Below are 24,745 nucleotides of genomic sequence, written 5' to 3' on the forward strand. Positions count from 1 at the left end.
TAGACAAAGGTGAATGGGGTGATTCCCTTCACATAACCTACAGCGAAACTTAACTTTACCATTAGGTGCATGCCCCCCCAAGCTTCATCACATTCACCTAAGTAGACTACTCATGGCTATCAGGTGGATGGAATGAAGGTTCTTTTATGAGATCAAGTGAAATACTTGACTGGGATTTTACGAGATCTAATCAGAGACTCAACTTGGAACTTGGGACCTTGTTTCATTTTTAAATGAGCTTGACACAAGACAAGAAACTCTGCTCAGATTCCTTGTTTCATTTTGTAACGAGGTTGACACAAGACAAGGAACTATCCTCATATTCCTTGGTTTCATATTTTAACAAGGTTGACACAAGACAAGGAACTGTCCTCATGAACTTGTTTCATTTTTTTAACGAGGTTAACACAGTAAAATAATTATCCTCATGGACCTGTTTCATTTGTTAATGAGGTTGACACAGTGAAAGAATTGTCCTCATATCCTCCGTTTCATTTTTTAATGAGGTTGACACAAGACAAGAAACTATCCTCATAGACCCTTGTTTCATTTTTTAATGAGCTTGACACAAGACAACGAACTATCCTCAAACTCCTTGTTTCATTTTTTAACGAGGTTGACACAAGACAAAGAACTATCCTCAGACTCCTTGTTTCTTTTTTTAACGAGGTTGACACAAGACAAGGAACTCTCCTTGAGGGAGATGTTTCATTTTTTAACGAGGTTGACACAGTAAAAGAACTATCCTCAAATTCCTTGTTTCATTTTTTAACGATGTTGACACAAGACAAGGCACTATCCTCATATCCTTAGTTTCATTCTTTAACGAGGTTGACACAAGACCAGGAATTTTCCTTGTTGGCCTGTTTCATTTTTTAACGAGGTTGACACAATCAAATAACTATCCTCATAGACCCTTGTTTCATTTTTTAATGAGGTTGACACAAGACAACGAACTATCCTCAGACTGAATCACAACTCATAAGAGGTCATGAAGGAGAGATCTGGTTTCAATGACAGGTTTCTCGCTTCTGGAAACAGGTTGACATCAATGGCCTTCGACCGATAGACTTTGTATGGTGTTCGACATCAATTCATTTATTCACACCATGTGCAATGTACTGTAGTACCTTGAGGTTCATCATCATTATCGGTGATTCCTCTCGCGTCTGTAAACGGCTTACATCATTGGACGATTTCTCATCAGATGTTGCATTCAAAGCAATGGTTGCTTGGTTTCCCATTTGCTGAATTTGCTTCTTCTTCTTCTTCTTCCCATTCTTCTTCTTCTTAGCCACCTGGTTACTAGTACCAATACTTTCACCAGGCGAAGAGGAAGAAGGGGAGGAAGAAGCAAATGAGGAAGAAGGCAAAGGGTCAACTTTAGGATCAACTGGAGGTTGATTTTGTCCAGTTGGAGGTGTACTTGATTGTGGAGAAATCACGACCTTTTGAACCAAGGAGGTTGAAAACAACCATACTGGCAAGCTAATGGTAAATCCCGAAAGGGACAATGTAGCCATATAAGGAACACCAATATTTCTAAAAGGAGAAAAAGGACTAGGATTCCCATCAAAAGGAATTCCTTGATTGGTGGACTCTAGATTTGTCGCCATATGTTTCAAACTAAAATCAACTAACGAGAGAGCGTGGAGGATGTTATCTGCGGTTAATTATTTTTACGACACTGGAACACAACTTTGCTTTTTCATTTTTAAGGAGTCGAGAAAAAACAAAAGATGACTCTAGTCGCCTTCGATGTTTAATGAGCCTGAAAGGACAAGTACTCAGATGATTTTACTTTTAAATAGTCGAAAAGGAACGAAAGTGACTGCTCTAAAGATTCTAGACAAGAGGGTTTACCAGAAAAATCGCAAAACTGCAATATACACCTTGGTGATAAATGAAAGAGAAATGACCAAGTACTTTACATACGACAGTCAATCTTCTCGAATGTTGTGTTCGGTGCATTGCGATCGATAAGGCAGAAGACTCAGCTTCTTAGGGATAAAAGATTTCAACCTATTGGGGTCTCCCACCATATACTCGACGGTACAAGGAGCACAAGTCCGTACTAGCACTTATCGAATCAGAGAGTAGGAATCACCCAACCTCAGTGAAAACGATAGCCACTAGGTTTAAAGACGTCGGAACACATCTCTAGCCTAGACCTCTAGATGTTTTTTGTTAAGTTCCAATGCGTTATTAGATTAATTCAGATAAATTTTAAGTTGATCTTCTTTAGAATTTGCCTTTCAAGGTTCACCACGAGATGTTTTCCGAAATTCCTAAGAATGCAACTAGAATGAGAAGCACTCTTTCCATTTAATTTCAGCAATGAAAATCCTAGCTATGAGGGATAGAGCATACAAGTACTTTTTGAACAAGCAACAAAGAGCACAAACTAATGCAATTCCCTACACTATTCCTTTCAAGCATTCACAAACTACAAAATGCAAATTGCATGTATTTCTTTTCAGTTTCTCTTAATGTGAATGATGCAATAAGAAAAACTAATGCACAAACGATTCAGAACTCTTTTCATAAAAAATGACGATTTGCGACAATTTCTTTTAAAGGGAAAGGAAGACTGTACGACACTTTCGATTTTAAAGAAATGAATATTTTCGACACTTTAAATGAAAATACAAATCAAATGCGCACATCAATCAATCGATCTTTCATGAATGAAGACTTTATGAAAATTCAACTTTCGAAGGAAAAGACGATTTTACGACACTTTCTTTCAACAAAGATCAATCGACCAAAAACTAAATTTGACTATAGACTGATAATGACAAAAAAAACATTAAAGAAACATTAATCAATCCAATCAATGTAGGGCTGGCTAAGGAGATGAAAAGACTGTTCTCAAGGATAAGACATCATTGACATTCAGCAACTAATTCAAACAAGAGAAAATTAGCAAAAACTTTCAATTCCTAGATGGGAAACTGACCCTCAAGGGATCAGCGCAGCCAACAGTTAGAGACAGTGCGCTGAATCACTCTGTATTTATGCGGGAAGTGCACTGCAGCTCACGCAGCAGTTAGAGACAGTGCGCAGATGACAATGAGCCATTCTGAAGGCAATTTTGACACAATTTCGACTCAATTTTCAATGAAAAAGGACTGAAATTCAATGAACGACCACAAGTACAGTATGTAGAAATGTATTAAGAGGCTGATAAGCTACTAAGATGGACAATCGATCCCTAGTATGGTCACCAATTTGTTTTTGGAATATTTAGTGTTCTTGGACAAACGCCTAACCCTCTAGATCTAGTAGCAGGTCTAGAAACAACAGACAAAGTAATCTTAATCTTTTCTATAATCAACAGATAAAACAAGAGAGAAGAGAAAGCTACTTGTAGTTTTTGCTAGCTCCTTATCTTCCTTGACCGATCTTGCTGCTCCTTTCCATACTTAAGCCGCTTGGAAAGTACCTGCACAAACACAGAAACAAAAACCCATCAAGGCAAATGATAATGATCTATTGCTTATAAATAACATGGAATCAAGAACATGATATACATATGAAAGCATTAACATATAACACAAGCATAAGGAAAAAGTCTTGAAAACTTTATTGATAAGAGGAAAGATTACAACCCATATGTGTTTGATCTAGTGACATCCTTCCAATTCAATCCCTCTTCACCTCATGAAAAGCAAGACACTCCAACACTATTACAATACTTGCACTCAATTCTAATCTCATATCACCAACATCTCCTTACAACTCAATATTTTTCAACCCCTGATCTCTTAGATGAGTGATCTATTTATAGGTGAGTGAAGGAGGTTATGCCATCAATGGTGGTAATGAATGCCTTTCTAAATTTAGAAATCAGTTCCATGGAAGAAGGGATAGGGGATTGATGTTTCCTAATTCCCTTTCTCATCCAAATGCGAACTCAAAGGAGCAGGTGGCATTGAGAAACTTCTAGAGGCTTCCAATGGATAAGGAATCTTCAAACCCTCATGGAAATTTGCTCAAATTTGCTCAGCACAAGCCAAAGAGGGACCAAGTGCACTGCATAGCACCCTGTCAGTGTATGGTTTGCATTGCAGTGCACCCTAATGAAGGCCTACCTGCACTAATCTTCTTAGAGGTAGTTTTTGGATGTTTTTAGTGATGGAACTTCTTGGGAAGTAAGGCATTCTGATGACTAACTTCTTTAGGGCATGTAACAACTGCACTAGGGGTTGATGGGACCTAATAGTATCAATCTGTAATTTGGGGTTGATGTGCCCAAATGGATCTATAACGGAGGTGTGGGTATGTAGCTAGCATACACATACTTCATATGTATACTAATAATACATATTGGAATCAAGCACAAAAATTCAATCACTTAGTAGGTAGGAAAAATAATGTAAGATAATAGGATCAGGTAGGGCATTACATACACCCCTCCTTCAAAAAAAAAGAAATAATACAATAAAATAAATAAATAAATAAAAATAAAATAAAAAATTCCCAAAGTTAGAGTCAGAAAAATACAAGCAATCATGAAGTGGTATGACAATAAGGCATAACAAAACAGGGAGAGAGATATAGTGATTAAATTAAGTAAGTTGAGCAAGAATGTTGCTTCCCATATAGAGTCTCTAACTAACCTATAGCCTCGATAAGGCATAAAAAAACAGGGAGAGAGATATAGTGATTAAATTAAGTAAGTTAAGCAAGAATGCCGCTTCCCATATAGAGTCTCTAACTAACCTATAGCCTCATATCCTCCCTAACATACTTTCTCTCACATCTTATCCATCCTTTGTTGTAATATACTATGGCATTAACTATACTAATTGAACCACTGATAGAACCAAGATGGTGGAAGCATCGACTATATCAATCTAACTTCCCCAGTAGGCAACTGGAAATTGGCATCACACGTCCAAGGGAGCATGTCCATCATTGTCCTCCCACAATTACAAGCTTGGAGGTTACACGGTGGGAAATTCCTCCACCCCTCATCAAAGAGCTAGCGTCAACACCCTAATATGGACCACATTATGGCACTAGTTGGATACTTATGATCAAATAATCTAATCGATCATACGCAAAAAAAATCAATTAATATAAGCATGCTAGAAGTAAATTTTACATCAGATAAATCATATCCAAATAATCCATACATCAAATAAACATAATTATGATAATTTATACATTAGATAAATGATAACCAAGAAATCAATATATCAATTAAATCATACATTAAAAACTTTCATCAACAAAACATAATCCATCAAGTGTTTTTATATAAGTATGTTCATTTGTCTAACTAAAATGCATCAATATTACATAGTGTTCATAAATAAAACAACATGAAAATGCAAATAGAGCCTAAGAATAGGTATATATCTAAGTCAAAATGGGCATCATGAATGGTTAAAAAGTGAGGGGTAATCTCGACGTATAGTCTCCACATCCTCCCAGGAAATAGAGCTTGGGTTGTACATGTCCCACTAGACATTAACCTAGTCCACCAAGAAATGCTTGAGTTGTCGAACCCTACAGTCCAATATGTATAACATTTAAATCATCACAGTTCCCACGTCCAAGGCCTACAATTCCCTCCAATCAAGTTTATGAGATTCATCATAAACATAATTTCATAGAATAGATACATGAAAAAAAAATATGAGTTTTATGCAAATGGGTTGGTAGTACAAGACGATAGGCAACTGGTTCGATTTTCTCTTTGACTCTAAAAGGTCTTATTAATTGAGATGACAACTTCATGCCTTTCCCAAACTAGATGGTACTTTTGCCAGGTTGGATCCAAATAAAAACGTTGTTCCCACTTCATAACTTCAATCGGTCCTATGTGCATCAGCATAACTCTTTTGTCTATTTTGTGCTTCCTTTAATCTTTGTCGAATTTGCCTTACTTGTTTGTCCATTTCTTGAACCAATTCTATCTTAACTATTACTCTGTCCTCCAAATTTTTCCAACTCAATGGCATCTTGTTGGGCCTCCCATATAGGACTTGATAAACTATGGTAATTGTTAATATAGGCAAACTCTACCAATGGTAGATGTAACACCCCTTGATTAGTTTACCATGTAAGTAAAATAAAACCAAGATCATGGGACATGTATTTCAAGTTGAATGATGGGTAACACATTATAGTGGGTATCACATGTGGTTTATTAATGGCTATGGAAATTGGCAAAGTCAAAGAGGCAATAAATAGATAAAGGAAAATAGGAGAAAATGAAAGTGAAGAGGCACAAATATGCATGCTAAGGAAATTAGAGAGAAAATGAAAGAAAAAGGAGACATCAATGATAAAAAGGAACCTGAGAAAAAATTGATGAATTTTCTCTCAAATTTTGATCAGGATAAACAAAGGAGAGAGAAAAAGAACTCGGACAAGCAAGCAAGGAAAGTCAAGATGTGCAAAAGGAACTTTGGACAATGACAAGTAAGGATAGAAGTTAGTTGTGGATTGCAAGTAACAGCATGTGGGATTTAGCATGTTGGGGTCTGAAATCATGGTACACGCATTGGTTTGTTGTTTATGTTTGTTGTCATTGCCATGGGATTTGCCTGCATTGACAGTGGTTTCAGCCTTGCCTTGTCATTTCTTGGATATCCATGATATAATGGGTTTTATTTTTGGATATTTTATTGGTTCTTTGGTTCCCTGGTGGTTGTGGGTTGGGATAGAATCTATAGAGCCTTGGAACGGATTGGGTTCCCTAAAGACTATGGGTTGAGATGGGCGATCTCTATAGCCCTGTAATAGCATGGGTTCCCCCAAGGTTGTGAGTTTGGATAGAATCCCTAGAGCCCTAGAAAACTTAGGAAGAGACCAATCTAGTTTTGTTAGTGATTTCTAGATCTTTTAGGTGAAATCGTTGTGGTTGAGGGTTGAGGTGGTTTGGCCTCTAGAAGCCCTAGCTAGTTCTATTTTGATTTAACCCATATGATACCACATTCATTCTTGGAATATGACGCGGGGGTTATTGGCTGAAAGAGAGCTTTTGGTTCAGCCAATATATGGTCGGGTGGTAGGTGTAAATCCCTGACTTGGTTGACTTTTTCGTATGTTAATATGAGTTTTTTTCTATAGTGATCTATGAGCACTTATACTGGTTAATGTGTTGATTTTATGGCTAGTTTGTCATGGATTCTATTATGGTTATATGTTGGTTATATGCATAGTTATGTGATGTGCTCTTACTATGGACCTCATTCATATTTGACACGTTATTGAATGATTCACGAATGCATGGGCTACCAAGTGTTGTTGCAGCTAACTTGAGAGGCAATTGAGCCTTCTTGATGATTTTTTCAAATGAAGCTAAGATGATCATGATTAGATATGCATTCATGACAGATTGTAACTACTATGTTTACAATCAATTTGACGAAATTTTTATTATGTGACTGGCATGTTTTGAGTAAGAATTAGCTTGATTATTGATTTCACAAACTTGTCATCATCTTTCATTGCATTCTAGAGGGTTTTGGGAATTTCTTGGAAGTGGCCTATAAGCCATCCCTGAAAAAGTGGCATAGATATTTCAACCATTGGCATAGAACAGAGAGATTTCAGTCATAATCGCAAGTATGAAGGCTTGTGGGTGCGGTTATATCCTTCCAACTACATGCATAGTGTGTTATAGGTGTAGTTGGAGTGTCAGGCTTGTAAAATGAGTTCCATCTCAAGGATTGATCACCAAGAGTGGTTTTCAAGTTGATGAGTGATCTAATGTCCCTAAGGGGTGGTAGTATATGTTTCGCTTTGTAGGCCCCACTTCCATAGATGGAACTTGGAGGTCGATTCATGTCATGGTAACACCTAGCTCACCCTGAAGATCTTGTAAAAGCAGGTAAATGTGGGAGGAGGTGTTATAGTAGGTACCTTTTCCATTGAGTTTGGTTATCCATAATGTACATTCAAATAATGTCTTCCATAACCTGATTTACTCTTTCATTCTGCCCCTTTGTTTATGGATGATATGCGATGCTCATGTTCAACTGAGTCCCCAACACTGATCATAAACTGGTCCAAAATCTAGATGTAAAGCAAAAGTTTATATCAAAAATGATTTTGTGGGTAATCCATGTAGCCAGGTAACTTTGCATATAAAAACTCATTCCACATTGGTAACATCATAAGTGTCTCTCACTAGGATGAAATGGGCACTTTTGGTCATATCAACTACAACCAATATAACATTGTGCCTTTGTGATGTGAGCAGCAATCCCACAAAGAAATTAATGGAAATGACCTCCCATTTAGACATAGGGATTTCATGCAGTTGTAGGAGTCCTGATGGGTGGTAGTTATCAGCCTTCACTCGTTGACATTCAAGACACTTAGCAACAAACTAGACTGTCACACTCTTTATTCCTTCCCAATAGAAGAGTTTCTTCATGTCTACATACATCTTCTTCACTCCAGGATGTGTATGGTAGAGGGCTCTACATGACTCTTCGAGGATGGTTCTTCACATACCCCCTTCCTTAGGAATGTACATTATCCCATGAAATATCAATAGTCCATCTAGTTCAAGGACATATCCCTCAAACTTTGGCTCTGTATACTTGTTACTTTGAGGCACTGATGTAACCTTCAAATACCAACTATCTTTAAAGAGTTTTTCCAACACATGATCTCAAATTAACCCTCAAGTGTACTAGGGATAAGGTCAGTGGCCTCTTGCTTAGTGCATTGGCCATCACATTCTCTTTTCCCTTGATTTAAGAACTCTCAAAACCATACTCGCTCATGCATTCACTCCACACCTTTGCCTAGCATTCAGATCCCTTTGAGTGAAGACATGTTTTAGGCTCTCATGATCAGTCCCGACGAGGTAGTGTATCCATAGTTTTAAAGCTAACATCATTGTTTCTAATTTTAATTCATTTGTAGCATACAACTCTTCATGTTTATTCAACTTCTTACATGCATGAGATATTACTATGCCTTCTTGCATCAACACTACTCTTAATCTTTGCTCCGAAGCATCCATGCAAATTGTGAAGTCCTTCTCTGTGTTAAGCACTCAAAGGATTGGTCCACTAGTTAGTAATCTCTTTAATTTGGTGAATGAAGTGTCACATTCATTCTTCCATTCATACCTAAACCCATTTCGTCATAATGTGGTGATGGGTTTTGTAATCTTCGAAAACACTTCCAGGAATCTTTGATAATAACTTATTATCCCCATGAATCTATGCACCTCATGAGAATTTTTCGGTACCAGGAAATCCATTATGGCCTTCACCTTTCCATTTCAACTAAAATCCCTTCTCCTGAGATTATGTACCTGAGGTAATGAATTTTCTTATGAAAGAAAGAACATTTTGACAGTTTCTCATACAATTGATTTTCCCTTAAGCATGTCAACATAATGCTTAGGTTCCCTTCATGCTCCTTTTCATTCTTGGATTACACAAGAATATCTTTCAGAAATACTTTCAAAAATTGGTCCAAATACTTTCATAACATGCCATTCATCAAACTCATGAACATTGTTGGTACATTGTTCAAACCAAACAACACTACTATGAACTCATATTGCCCAAACCAAGTCTGAAAGGCATTTTTGGGTTGTCACCTTCCTTAATCCTCGATTGAGGATATCCAGATCACATACTAGTTTTCGAGAAAATTGTTGCTCCCTTTATTTGGTTGAATAAGTAATATATTTTGTGTATTAGGTACCTATTCTTTATTGTGGCTCAATTCAAGTCCCTATAATCTATGCACAATCTTAAGGAACCATCTTTCTTCTTAACGAAAATCACCAGGACACTCCAATATGAAATATTAGGTCTAATAAATCACAAATATAATAGCTTATTTAACTACATCTGCAACTCACAAACTTTTGGAGTCAACATTCTATAGGGTATCTTGGATATTGGCTCTGCACTAGGTTTTAGGTCAATTGTGAAATCAATCTCCCTCACAGGGGGGTAATCCTGGAAATTCTTTGGGGAAAACTTCCTCAAATTATGACAAAAATGGGTATTGATCTAGGGAGGGTACCTCCTTATCACTTATAGCTTTAGCCACATATAGTTTACATCCTTGATAAAGACAACAGTTTACCTTCATCATGGACATGAATTATAGGGACACTCCTCTCTTGACACCACAAATCTCAATTTCCCTACCTTCATCATCTAAACAAATCACATTCTTTTTTAAATAGTCTACCAAATCTTTATGAGCTTCTTAACAGTCCATCTCCATTATTATATCATGCATCCCCAGTGCCATGACATATGCTTTCAACTTAGTTTTACACATCCTGATTTTTATCTAACATTGGTCAACACTAGGTCCTACCACTTGTTTTACCCCATAAGCTTTTTCCACTTGTTTAAAGTCATAGTTCTCATAGGTTTCCAACCCACATTTTTCTAATGCAACTGGTGAAATGAAACTATTTGTAGCACTAGAATTGGAAAAAATAATTTTTTATATGTTTTATCATACCTAAGGTTTCTACCATGGTGGATTGGTGTTTAACTTGGTGGTTATTGACTATTGTATAGATCTGATGGTGGCTACCTACTCTGATCCAAGATCTTTTGCTTATAGATTCATCAAAATTACATGAAACCAAGCTTATAAACCATGGAACTTAAAATCACATAAAACAATGTGGAAAGAACACAATATGCAAGAAACCATAACGCAAATATTTGATTACGGAGTTCGTCCAATTTGGACTATGTCTTTGGGCCCTGCTCAATAGTGGAGAGCCTTCATTCATTAAGTGGCATAAAAAAAGATAAATTTACAAGCAGCATTCTTTGCAATCCTTATACCCCCAAACGGGAATATGGAGAGAGAATCGAGAGCCCAGATTCAAAAACAGATAGTAACACTGAAATCCTGGCGAAAAATCATGCAAAAATGCTTGTTTGAACACCTAATTCAGATAATCAAGCCTTTTATACCTTCTCGAAACCTCCCTGCTACTCAAGGCGAGGTCTCGGCCTACTTCCAGGTCAGGGTCTACTGCACACAACAACTTCTGAACTAATATTCCAGTCCTCTTTGCCTTTCTCCGACATGGACAATCCTTTATATATCATGGTGGTAAAATCCCTCAATACCCGAGCAGTTTCAAACAAACGACATAGTTAACATGCGGGTTTGATTTAATAATACAGAGAATCTCAGCGCTGAATAATACACGACAACAACTCTTTCAAATATGGAAAAGCTCTTTAACTACGTGTTTAACCTGGTGGCCCTTTACTATTGGTGTTTCCCCCTATCCGTGTTTCCAATCGGCAGGTAGACCTAAATCCCATACAAAAATCACCCTACGATAACCGCTGACCTGACGAACTTATTAACCACAATATTTAATATATCGGGTCCAGGGGTCCATATCGCAAATTGCAATCAGCGGAAACCCAAGTTTGATACAACATGCAACTTTTTCTCCTTTCAAAATGTGATTGCAATATCGCAAATCGCAACATGATTTTGCAACTACGATCGCATCGCAACAACGGTCAATGTTCCTTAAGTTACAACCTCTTTCTTCTGTGATCTGTGATATGTCCAACCAATGGTAGCCTGCCACTTGGGGCTTCCCCATTTGCTGAGAGTGTCTGCCATGTCATCTCTTCCTGCCACCTAGACAAGTCAAACATAAACTTTGTGTTGTAGTGTTTCCTTCTCAATAATGTACGAAAAGAACCCACTTAAGATTGTGGATGACAAACAATCTCAACAATATGAATGGCTACTAAACATTGTAGATCTGCAACTATTGATAGAAACAAAACCTGCCAAAATTCTGACTTATGCTACGATCATAGTTAAACAGCGAAAGAAAGAGTAATAACCCCAATTATCTAATGGAAATCAGATATATAAAGAATAATTTTATAATAACACATGTGAAGAGAACAGATAAATGTTACCAGTCCTCCTCTATGGGATGGGTTCTTGGATATCCTCAATTGTCTTCAGCTTCTGTAGAGTCTCTCTCCTTTATAATGCATAAACCCAACAAATATATGGTGTGCAACAATGAAAATAATCATAATTACAACAGTGTGTGCAACAATGAAAATAATCAAAAGTGAATAATGAATGGAAAACTCTTCTATTTATAACAAAATATTGAGTTATCCTCGAATGATGAGCAATAATAAAATATTATTGATCCCATTCTTGGAATAACCACTTGGAATATTTTATTATATTTGTTTATGAGGGAAAAAGTATTTGAACTTTTGTTTAGAAATAATAAATAAATAAATGATTTATTTATCATCTCAAGGAATTAGTTAAGAAATAATAAACAAATAATGATTTATTTAATTATTCCTAAGAGATTTAGTCAAATTTGACAAAGAATAATAATTAATTAGTGATTAATTAATTATTCGTAGAGAAAAATAAGATAAATAATGATTTATCTGTTTATTTTTCATGGTTGGGTCAAATTTAACAAGGAATAATAAAACAATGGTTTAATTAATTATTCCTAGAAGAAAATCAAATAAATAGTGATTTATTTAATTATTCTTCATGGGTTTAATTATAAATTACTTGACAAAGGTGGTTTATTAAGTGATTTCTCACAGTGAAAGCAATTTTTACTATGGTAAAATTGGCTTTACATGGTGTACTTCAATCCATCTAGTAAATTAGGCTAAATGATCAAACTTTTGGTGATAACACTTTGACTTGATCTATCTTCTTCATATGAACTCGGATTTGAGTGGTGTTTACACCATTGGAATCAGGATGACGAATTCTTCAATCCAATGCTAAGTAAAATCTAAATTCTACCACTCTGCGTTTTGAGCCTTTTACCATGCCACTAGTACTGTTTGAAGATTCACTTGGATCAATCCTCCCCAATAGGAGCTTTTGGACCGCTAAAATCCTTTTCAATCAATAGGCAAGTGAGGAAATTTCTCCCTCAATTTTTCTTTCTCCATCCATCGAGCTTTACTTGGATGCATTCCTTTGAAGCCAACACGAATGTACTCCACATCTCCCCATCGTGAAGTCCTGGTTTTCCTGCGAGTATGATATCTTCGGGAAACTTGTCTAGATACTCTGGTGAAAAATCATCCACTGAAGGAATCTGTGAAACCTCTTCGATATCCATAATTAGTGGAGGTTCATATTGCTTCAGGTTTTCAACATTTACCATTGATTACATTTGCATATAAGCGGGCAAGTCAAGACGAAAAGCATTGTCTCCAATCTTTGCCAATATGGTGAAGGGACCATATCGAATGGGTCTCAATTTCATCCCTTCTCCCTTCATTATATCCTTGTTGATGTGGAGCCCTACCTTGTCCCCAACTTGAAACTGATGGTCAACTCGATGCTTATCATGTCGAGCTTTATGCCGAGCCTGACTTTTCTCCAACTTCACATGTATTTCCTGATGAATCACCCGTATCCGTTGAATAAACTTTCATTATTTTTCCCTATCATCTTGTCCATTGTCATCCTCATCTTTCCCAAAGACCATGTCTAAGGGATCCCTTGGTAGATAACCAAAACATGTCTCGAACGATGAGCTTTGGATGGATGAATGTGTTGCTCGATTGTATGCATGTTGCACATAAGGAAGTTGTTCATCCCACAACTTGGGATGTTTTCCACAATAGCCTCATAACAAGTGTACCACGGTGCATTTGACGACCTCTATCTGTCCATCGGTCTGTCGATGAAATGTCGTACTTATTTTCATCTTATTTCCCATTGTTTTCCTTAAGCTGGTCCAGAACTCTCCAAGAAAGCGAGAGTCTCAATCTAACACAATAGATGTAAATGGAACTAAACATGCCGAAAGAAAAGACAAGAAGTCTGCTCAGCAGTGACTTGCTTTTTACAAGGCATTGAAATACACATTTTACTAAAACGATCCACGATGACATACAAATAGTTGTGACTTTCCTAGACATAGGAAAACCACCTACAAAATCCATGGACAAACTTTCCATGGTCGACTTGGAATAGGGAGTGGTGTGTAGAGCCCAAGTTTTCTATTAGAGGGCTTTGAAATAGAACACAACACACAACCCTTTACAAAGCGAGTCACAATGTTTTTCATATGAGGCCAAAAACAAAACCTTTGTAAATGACATAAAGTTTTTTCAACCCCAAAATGACCAAACACAAGAGAGGTATGAGGCTCTTAGATTACATGTACCCTTTCATCAATGGGTATACAAAGCTTGCCAAGGTGGTACAATAGTTTTCCCTGCAAATAATAATTTTCCACCTGCGGTCCACAAGTCAATTTTGCATAAATCTCTTTAAAATCATTATCATTAGCATATTGTTCAGCATAACCTTCTAGCAATAAAGGATCATTTTGAAAAACTACAGATGCAGAAATAGGAGGGCGAGAAAGCATATATGCGACTTTGTTGTTGGCGCCCTTCTTGAATTTTATTACTAGATGAAGCTTTGGAGGAATCCCATCCATCTAAAATGACAGGCTTGTTGAAGCTTGGTCTATGACTGAAGGTACTGCAAGGGCTGATGATTTGTATGGATGATGGTCTCCTTGCGGATCACGTAGTGTTTCCACTTCTTTACACTCTGGACCAAGGCGTACAAATCCTTGTCGTATGTGGGATAATTCACAACAGCCTGGGAGAAAGTCTCTAAATGGTAACATACAAGCTTCCTTTGTTGCATCAATACAACGCCCATGGCATATCCATTGGCATCTGTTTCAATCTCAAAATGTTGTTGAAGTTTTGGTAAGGGTAGCACTGATGTTGTGCTGATTTTCTCTTTCAGCGTGTCAAAAGATTTCTGTTGTTTTCCTCCCCACTGAAATGCATGCTTCACACTTGTCAATGCGTGTAAGGGGGCTACAATAATAGAGAATTTTGCAATGAACCTTCGCCAATACTATACCGCGCCCAAAAACTTTGGACCTCTGTAACATTAGTGGGCTCAGGCCATTTCATAATTGCATCTACTTTAGAGGGATCTATTTTCAATTTCCCATTATCGACTATGTGACCTAAATCAACCAAATATGTCTTCCCAAACTCACACTTTGATAGCTTTAGACACAGTTTTTCTTTTTTTAGAACATCAAGCACTTTATTCACATGACATACATGTTCATCCCATGTCCTACTATACACAAGAATATCGTCCAGATATAGAAGCACAAAATTATCAAGAAAAGGTCTAAACAAATCATTCATTACCCTCATAAATGTGGTTGGGGCATTGCATAGTCTGAATGGCATCACCATCCATTTTAACAACCCTTTTTTGGTTTTGAATGCAGTATTCCAAAAGTCTTATTCTGCAACTTTAACCTGATGATATCCACTACGCAAATCCGGTTTTGTAAAGTAGGAAACATTTTTCAATTTATGTACTAATTCATCAATGTGAGGGAGAGGGTATCAATTCTTCATTGTAATTTTGTTTAGCGCCCTGTATTCTACACACATTCTCCATGTGCTGCCTTTCTTTGGAACCAACATGATCGATGAGCCGAACGGAGAAGAAATTGGTTTGATGACCCCTTGATTTAGCAATTCCAGAACCTTTTTCTTGATCTCCTCCATCTCGATAGAAGTTATCTTGTACATGCCAATATTCGGTAAAGGAGTATCCTGTTGTAAATGGATCTCATGTTGGATTTCTTGTTTTGGGGGAAATTATCTCAGTTCCTGAAACAATCCATCATAGTCAGAAATTATTTCAAACAATTCTTTCTTATGATCAGGATCACAATCTTCGAAAGCGTCGGTCATATCTACCTCTTTCGCTCTCACTACCATGAGCATGCACCCTTTTACTGGAATTAATCAGTCGTTTAATATGTCCTGCACTTACAAGGCTAGCACTAACTTTCGTATGATGAGCTCTGACTATATATTCTACCCCATCCTTTGTGAGGTGGTATTTATTTTCGTGCCGAAAGAAAATTTCCTTTTTTTCATATAGATACAGAATTCCCAAGATAATTCCACAGATGTCCAAAGGCATAACATCTAACTCTACCTCATCAACTAATTTGGAAGCAATAACAAATCTGTCCCTACACTGCTTGGTTACTTGTAATTTTTCTTTATCTCTTACCCAACCAAGCGGGTATGGACTCAGATGAGGCTTACCTTCGAGACCTAATTTTTTCACTAAGGACTATGATATTAAATTTGCTTGGGAACCTAAACCAAACAGAGTTTCGACCTTTATATGTTTTATAATAACCCTGATGTGGAATAGTTCAATTCTCTTTCGCTCATTACTTACAAGCTCATTCAAATAACTAGTAGTTGCAATTGAATAAAAACTATTATTAAAAGAAGGATTAACTTTTGTACCCACGACTGTGATCAATGTCTCATCGTTGGAATCTGATTCAAGGTCTTTTTGCCACTGTCTTCTACTTGCCCTTTCTGCTGAATCTCTTTGGTCTTAGCCCTAGATGTAGCTTACAACAGTGGTCCTTTTCATGACCTTCTCTCTTGCAATGCATGCAATATGGTGTTGCTCCATCCCCTTTCTTGGCTGCGGCAGTCTTCATATCCTTCCCCTTGGCTTTCTTCTGGAATTTTCCATGCTAAGTGTTGGCTTATTGGGGCCTGACCCAGGTTCAGAAATGGTTTAGCCAAACAAATCCTGAAACTACCGGCCCTTTCGACAACAGTCCGCGAAGCGTAGACTGAGGTCTCACCTGAGGTAGTATGGGAGGGTGATGGAACTAGGTTTCCACACACTAGGGATGTATTGATGAGGTTTGGGAAGTTCGCGAACCGATCTTGCGCACTTGTACTGTTCCGCACAGTTTTCCGACCTTCGCGTAGCTCTTGTACCAAGCACGGAGAGGCATTTCCTAGATCCCTTACCCTTACTATGTTAGTATAATAAATCTGACTTAATTTTATGGGCCCAGGAGTCTTTATCAATCATCCAATATTCATAACAAGTGCACGCAAACATAAACTGTAAAGAGATGCATAAGAATATAATAGAAGCATAAACTCACACATCTACGAGCAAATGCACAATACTTTAGAATCAACTTATCTTTTATTAACCTTTTGTTCTATTACAACCTCAACTCCACCCTGCGCACTCAGCTGCAGGGGTCCACACACACAATTGCTGACTCTACCATGCCTCTGTGCACATAACTGTAGAGCCTCCACCCACTATTACAAACCACGACTCGGACTTACAAACTCAGAGCGAATTCCTTAATCAGAAACCCATAACACTTAAGATCAAAACTAGCAAAAACTACTTTCTACCCTTAGAGCCTCGCTCTATTTATACATTCCCATGGTCCGCAAACCATGGGTAGGCCGACACATTCTAAATTAAATTACAATATTTTAGGGTGGACTACCCTAGACTCTCGCGCTGCGCGCCTGCATTTTGCGGGATATTTACATTACATTGACCCAAAAATTCAGGCTACAAGCCCCAAAAATCCTCTATGGGTGGATCCTCTGCCCAATAGGCCCCCAACACAATCATCGTGACTCGTCCCGAGTCACTCAGCTGGTGCGGTGATCTTCGCTCGGAGTCCATCCAACAACATTTGCGCTTCGCTAACGTCTACCACACATTCCTCTGTTGTCTGTTGTATCAATTGTGCATGATTTTCTAATGCATTGTTATCAGAGGCACCTTCTTGCCTTAGTGCATATGTGTCCTACATCTGGGCCAACTTCCCCTCAATCACAGCAGTGACCGTGAACGCTTCCTCGAGCCAAGGCTAGATGCATGCTTTAAGCCCTGCTTCTTTCTGGCATGCAGCGTCCACCTGTTCCTTCAGAGCCTGGGCCTCCCTCATCTTGGCCAATCGCTGAGTGAGGGCGACTGTCTGCACGATCCCCTGGAAATTGTCATAGGCCTATTGCAACTCCCGCGCTTTTGTCTCTAACTGCTATAGAGTTGGGTCTTCCTGTAGTGAAGTGAGCGGGACTCATCCAACAATCCTGTGCAGTCTTGTACAGTACGCTCTATCACTTCCAACCCCGATTGAATGGCGTGGTGGCACTGCTCTCTGACTTTTGGCGGTGTATAGGGCTGCGTCTTCAACCTCAACTCCGCGATCTCTTTAAACCCGATGATTGACTGTGTCTCTTATTTCGGCCGGCTAAATTCTATGTTCAGCGCATTCTGGATCTCCGATATTACTACATTTGGGTGATCATTCGAGTGCTTGATGTACCATGTCAATGTGTGATCCTCTAACATGCCAACCAATGTGGCCTTCTTAATGTTTTCATCCATAACCCCGTGTGCTTCCCACACTACTCTTACCACGAACTAGAACTGATCCAGATCCTCATTCCCTACTCCTCTGAATACGGGTAGCTTGATCGCACTCGCCATGCTGAACTACGAGTTTGGTGGAGGTGGGGTGGTTAAAGATGGAGGTGAAGTAGGTGAAGTGGGTGATGGGGTAAGTGGAGGTGATAACTGCGGAATGCACTGCCTTATCAAACTGACCTCACTTCTTTGAGAAACCCGAACGCGCTCTTCCTCGCTCTCTCGCGAAGGTGAAATTAAGGGACTGTTTCCTAATCCTTCGATGTCTTGGTATATCTTTTTGCTCCGCGTCATTCCAAACATTAATGTATTCACATAACTCGCTTTTCACATAACAGCATCTTTATCCAGTTGTTCAGGGATTTGATGTACCTACCTCGTGGTCCCTTGAGAAAATGTTGTTCTGCTTCGCTATAGCTCATGGTCGTATCTACCGTGAACTCAGTGATAAATCCCCCTATTATCTAGTCAAGCTAATAGTCCACGGCCTGTGCGATATTATCTTCTGATGCCTCTAGTCTGTGCACTAAATCCGGAGTCCACACTATCAGTTGATCGAGCTTATACCTTCCCTAGCTGTCGGATAATCTCGCAATCCAATCATATAGTTCAGAAAAGAAGGACGCAAAGAAGATCTTGTGGATTTTCGTATATATGTAGTGATCCAGCCACCTCTTCTAGGATATCTGCGGAGTTCTGTTTTCCTATACCACGAACTCGTGAAGCTTCTGATCGAACCACTCTTCAATTTCCTTCTTTGTGGGGTTCCAGTGTTTCGACATCAGACATCCCTTAGGCAGATCCCGGCAACGGAACCATTTGTTGACTTATTGGGGCCTGACCCAGGTTCAGAAATGATTTAGCCAAACAAATCCCGAAACTACCGGCCCTTGCGGCAACAGTCCGTAGAGCGCGGACTGAGGTCTCACTCGAGATAGTATGGGAGGGTGTTGGAACTAGGTTTCCGCACCCTAGGGATGTCTTGATGAGGTCTGGGAAGTTCGTGAACCGATCTTGCACACTTGTACTGTTCCATGCAGCTGTCAAACCTTCGCGTAGCTCTTGTACCGAGCGCGAAGAGGTGCTACCTATATCCCTTACCCTTACTATGTTATTATAATAGATCTGACTTAATTTTGTGGGCCTTGGAATCTTTATCAATCATTCAATATTCATAACAAGTGCGCACATACATAAACTGTAAAGAGATGCATAAGAATGTAACAGAAGCATAAACACACGGATCTACGAGCAGATGCACAATACTTTAGAATCAACTTATCTTTTATTAACCTTCTGTTTTGTTACAACCTCAACTCTGCCCTGTGCACTCAACTGTAGGGGTCTACACACACATCTGCAGAGCCTCCACCCACTATTACAAACCATGACTTGGACTTACAAACTCAGAGTGAATTCCTTAATCAGAAACCCATAACACTTAAGATCAAAACTAGCAAAAACTACTTTCTACCCTTAGAGCCTCGCACTATTTATACATTCCCATGGTCTGCAGACCATGGGTAGGCCAACACATTCTAAATTAAATTACAATATTTTAGGGCGAACTACCCTAGACTCTCGCGCTCTGCACCCGCATTTTGCGGGGTCTTTACATTACATTGACCCAAAACTTCGGGCTACAAACCCCAAAAATCTGCTATGGGGGGATCTGCTTCCAACACTGAGGGTTGAACAGTGTTTTCTTGGCTTGATCATCTCTATTATTCTTGCCACAGATTTCAAGATGAATCACCTTTATGCTGGTCGCATCAATTGTAGTAGGCTCGAAAAATAACAATGAGTGTCGGATGTAACTATGTAGCGCACCAACATACTTAGTTATAGTCTTTGGTGAATCTAATGAGATGCCCAAATTCAATGCTTATCTCCGAAATTATTCATTGAAGCTTTGCACATTTTCACCTTTACCTTGCCTTAGATATTTCCATTCCATTAGTGCCTTTTTTTATAACCCAAAGGGTAAAATTAGTCTTTCAATGCAGAAATAAAACTGGACCAAGAGGAAAGAAGGTTACTCGAATTTTTGTTGCCCTTTTGCAACTTGCTCTCCCATCAAACGAGAGCAGTGCCACTCAGCCAAAGAGATGCTAACTAGACCTTTGCCTCATCTTCTTTGATTTGCTGAATCCGACAGTAGACCTCTATCTGCCTTATCCAGTTATTAAGTTTTCCTACAGTACACTCTCCATTACACATGGGTAGGTCAAACTTTACATCTAGCTTGAAGAACGGTTTCTTAGATGTATGTTTGGAATCGCGATTAGAGTGATGAGAACTATCACTTGAAGAAGGAGAGGGAGGAGGATCTTTTCCACCACCTTCATGATTTGTTGATCTATTATCATCGGCACCTTCCTTCTCGTCCCCAGGTGCCTTCTCATACTCTAAAAACAACTTGTCCACTTTCTCTGCCATATTGTAGAATACCTTGCAGAAATTTTGTTCCTCTTCCCAACAAGCTTCTTCATTTTCCATGTTTCTTCTTCATTATTCACATCCTACTTCAGGATCAAAGGACTTAAGATTTCCTTCTCCTTTTTGTAGTTTGTTCGGGCTAGCATATACTCATGCAATTCGCATCAACAAAGGCCTACTCTGATACCAAACTTGATCCAAGATCTTTATTTATATATGCATCAGAATTACATGAAACAGAGCTTATAAACCATGGAAATTAAAAGCACGTAAAACAATATAGAAAGAACGTGATGGCCTTAGAGTTCCTTAAAAACAATCTCCTATCATGGGACATAATTATTATCAAACTATTAGATCTCAGAACATTTTTTTTTATAAGAGAGTGTCTTTTTGCAAGATTGGTCAAACGCCAGGGAGAATGGCCATAGTTCTCTAAGATAATGGCGATGTGAACAGAAGTAGAGAAAATGGTGTGATATGTTTTTTACTTGAAATTAATCACCCAACTAGAGGATTTCATATCACTTCACCCAACACCTTCATTTCCCCACTTCACTTACAAGACACATGATTGACAATTTTCCCTTTCCATGGCAATTCTGCAGTCCTTCTCCTCCCCTTCATATGGAAAATAGATGAATGGTGCGATATGTTTTTTTCTTGAAAGTAATCACCCAACTAGAGGATTTCATATCACTTCACCCAACACCTTCATTTCCCCACTTCACTTACACGACACATGATTGACAATTTTCCCTTTCCATGGCAATTTTGTAGTCCTTCTCCTCCCCTTCATATGGAAAATAGATGAATGGACTTCATATGGAAATATATTAATGGATTTCCTTGACAAATACATGTGCCTTATCTTCTCAGTCAATTGTTTATGATGTATTCATCAATCACCAAGGCCCTAGTGCTAAGAAGTCGGTGGCCCTAATTTTAAACAATTGAATCGAATATAGTGGAGGTAAAAATTCATATTTGCTAGACATATATGGATTGGGACTAAATTTTACATTTTCTCTGGGCATATAGATGGGTCAAGAGCTTACTAATTTTTTTATTGTGCTTTGTAATTATAAAACAATCAAATCTTTTAGTGGTCGCATACATTTGTCTTTTGGTGCAAGTATAAGTGCAGCAGCTAGATTTTGTTTTTTGGAAGAGTTGCAAAAGAATATATTCAAGCTAGTAATGTTGGATTTGCTTAGTGCTACATACACAGCTCAAGAAAAGGTTTGAATTCATCTGGACTTATTACTTCCATCTCGCGCACATTTTTAAAGATATTTATTATGCAATTTTAGCTACATTGAAAATAGTCTAAACTGAGAACATAATATTTTGACTATAATGATATTTTTGTAAAACCACCATGAAAACCAATAAGAACGTGTCGGAGAAGTGATCCATGAAATTCAAAAATAATATTCTCCTACCTTCATAGTAGGTGGCCAAAGTATAGCAGTAATCTAATCTAGTGTGTACATTTTCTGCATCATGATTTTGGATGGGCTCTTTCTTTATCACTTTCAAATTTTGATGGTTCTACAATCCATTTCATGTTTGAGTGCAGGTGCATTTCTTGGACTATCACTTGAGTAAAATATTATGATGATTCGAACTGATACAAATTTTCATTTGTATGGGGAACCAAGTCTTAAATCTATAAATATTCTACGTGGTTATGTCGAAAGGCCAAGGGCAGTTGTACCTTTATATAGTGCATTGCCTGATCAATTTAGCAATATGAGCTAAAATTAATGAAGTTTTATTATTTTCAATTTGTATATGATATTATTCTTTGTGATTAATTTATTTATTTTCTTTACAGAGCATTATTGTTGATAAATTGTCAACAGAATTTGTTTGTATAGATTTTATGTTTCACTTTCTCTTTTGTATAAATACTTGAATTTTCCATGAAATTATAAATTATTTTCATGTTGGAGCAGAAGTGGTCATGGGGATCATGTCTAACCTCTTTTCGACTCTAGGTCATTTAAGTAACATTCTTGATATACATATGTACCAATTTGTGATGAAGGAATGAGATAGTTTCAAGTTTGGAAGCAACATTGAGAACCCAAATTGTAAAATCTATATATCCTATTCTTGTAGGTATCTCTTCTATATTTTTTTTCTTTTCTACCTTGTAGCCACTATAGTATTTGCCATCAAAATGTATTTGGAAAATGTTTAGTGTCCAGTTCATGATGGGATATGGGCTATGTTTTTTTTGGCTATTATTTTCATTTTTTCAATCAATATGCCTTTTCTTTAGGACGGATGTGAAGGCCATGTCTAAAATTTTGATTTTTTTTTTGGTTTTATTGCAATATGGATTTGGATTTCTTACAAGAAAACTAGTTTATATCTAGTGTGCTCAAGGTTGTAGGTGTTTTAGGGTCTATATTTGAACCTAGATATGATACCATGTGTGAGGACCCAACCAAGGTCCTCTACCCAAATTAATTTAATGAAAATTTCAGAGAAAGATTTATCTACAACCCAACATTTCAATTTATTTGAAAATAACATATATATAATAAATCATTTATTAAGTCCATGGGGCCTTGGATAGATGGTGATTGGATTTTCTATTAAGACAATCCTTGATGTGATGTCACTAGTTCAATTCCTTGCCCCGATCGAGGTGATAAATTGGGCATGATGAAGATGTGGTCCTGCCAAGCTTACAAAAAAAAATGATTTATTAAATAACAGATTTGATTTATAGCCATTCATGTGAACTAAATCACAAGAATGTACATACCTAGTTACAATACAGGGGCTTGGCTGGTGTGCTCCTCTCGGGGCCACTCGACTAAATTTTCCACCCTGCTAACTAGAAATGTCTATCTTACTTCCTATCCCAGGTAACCTCAACAAGTTCCCTAGCCCTCTGAGCTCAATTCCAATAGTAGTGTATCCAATTTCGATACAACACTCTCCAACCACAAACTAATCTTTGAGTTTTCTCTTCTCCTCAATCAAAAAAAGACCAAAACCCCATAGAATCCTCCCCTCTCCATCCTTCATTTTCCCACTTCAAGTTCCAAACCAAAAAAACAAAACAAAAACCAAGGACCACCCTCCTTCCATTCTCCCTCCTCGACTTATACGCACCCCACCCACCAACCCCCCCCCCCAAACAACAATGTCAACCACTACCCTTCATTGTCACCTAATTTCAACCACCTCATAAATTCTCTCTCCCCCCCCGCAATGCTTATCCATAAATAAATTCGAGAAGACCACTAGTTAGACTTTGGGAAATGAAATAATAAATAAATAATAATATTTAATCCTGAAATATATTTGAGGAGACAACTTCTCAAGCTAAGGGGTAATAAACAATAAACTAATAATATTAAGTCATGTCAGTAAATCTTACAGATTCACAAGAATCTAATCAATTTAAAATTAATAAGCACATTCAAATATAACTTAATAATTATAAGCCAATATTTTAAGGTTAATTAAACACTAATCCATATTAGCCATTAATCAAGCTTAAGGCTAACCCTAAGGTTGATCATTAATCAAGATTAACCATTTATTTAATCATCTAACATTTTAATCTTTAGAATACTAGTGTATTCGTTCAAGGTTTGGGTATGTAGCTAACATACCTCATACATATACCAATAATACTTATTGGAATCAAGCACAAAAAATCAATTACTAAGCAGGTAGGGTAATAAAATAATGTAAGATAATAAGATCAGGTAATTTCTCTACACCAAGAGAACTTGTCAATGCTCACATATTTTGTTAATGAATTTTCAATATTCTTCAAATTTTCCACCTTCACGAGTGACACCTTATTTTCTCCAATGATATCTCTCCCAAAGTGATACTAAACATCAATATGCTTTATCGTAGAATGATAAGAAGCTAGGTTCTTCACCAGGAAGATCATACTTTAACTGTCACAATATATCCTTACATCTTGATGTACCAACCCACTACTTGAACACAATCTCAAAAACCATATTGTTGACTTACT

The sequence above is a fragment of the Pinus tabuliformis genome, chromosome 3_2 (genome assembly GCF_031772625.1).
Source record: "Pinus tabuliformis cultivar Carrire ecotype Pingquan chromosome 3_2, CPIR1, whole genome shotgun sequence".
In the NCBI taxonomy this organism is placed as follows: Eukaryota; Viridiplantae; Streptophyta; class Pinopsida; order Pinales; family Pinaceae; genus Pinus; species Pinus tabuliformis.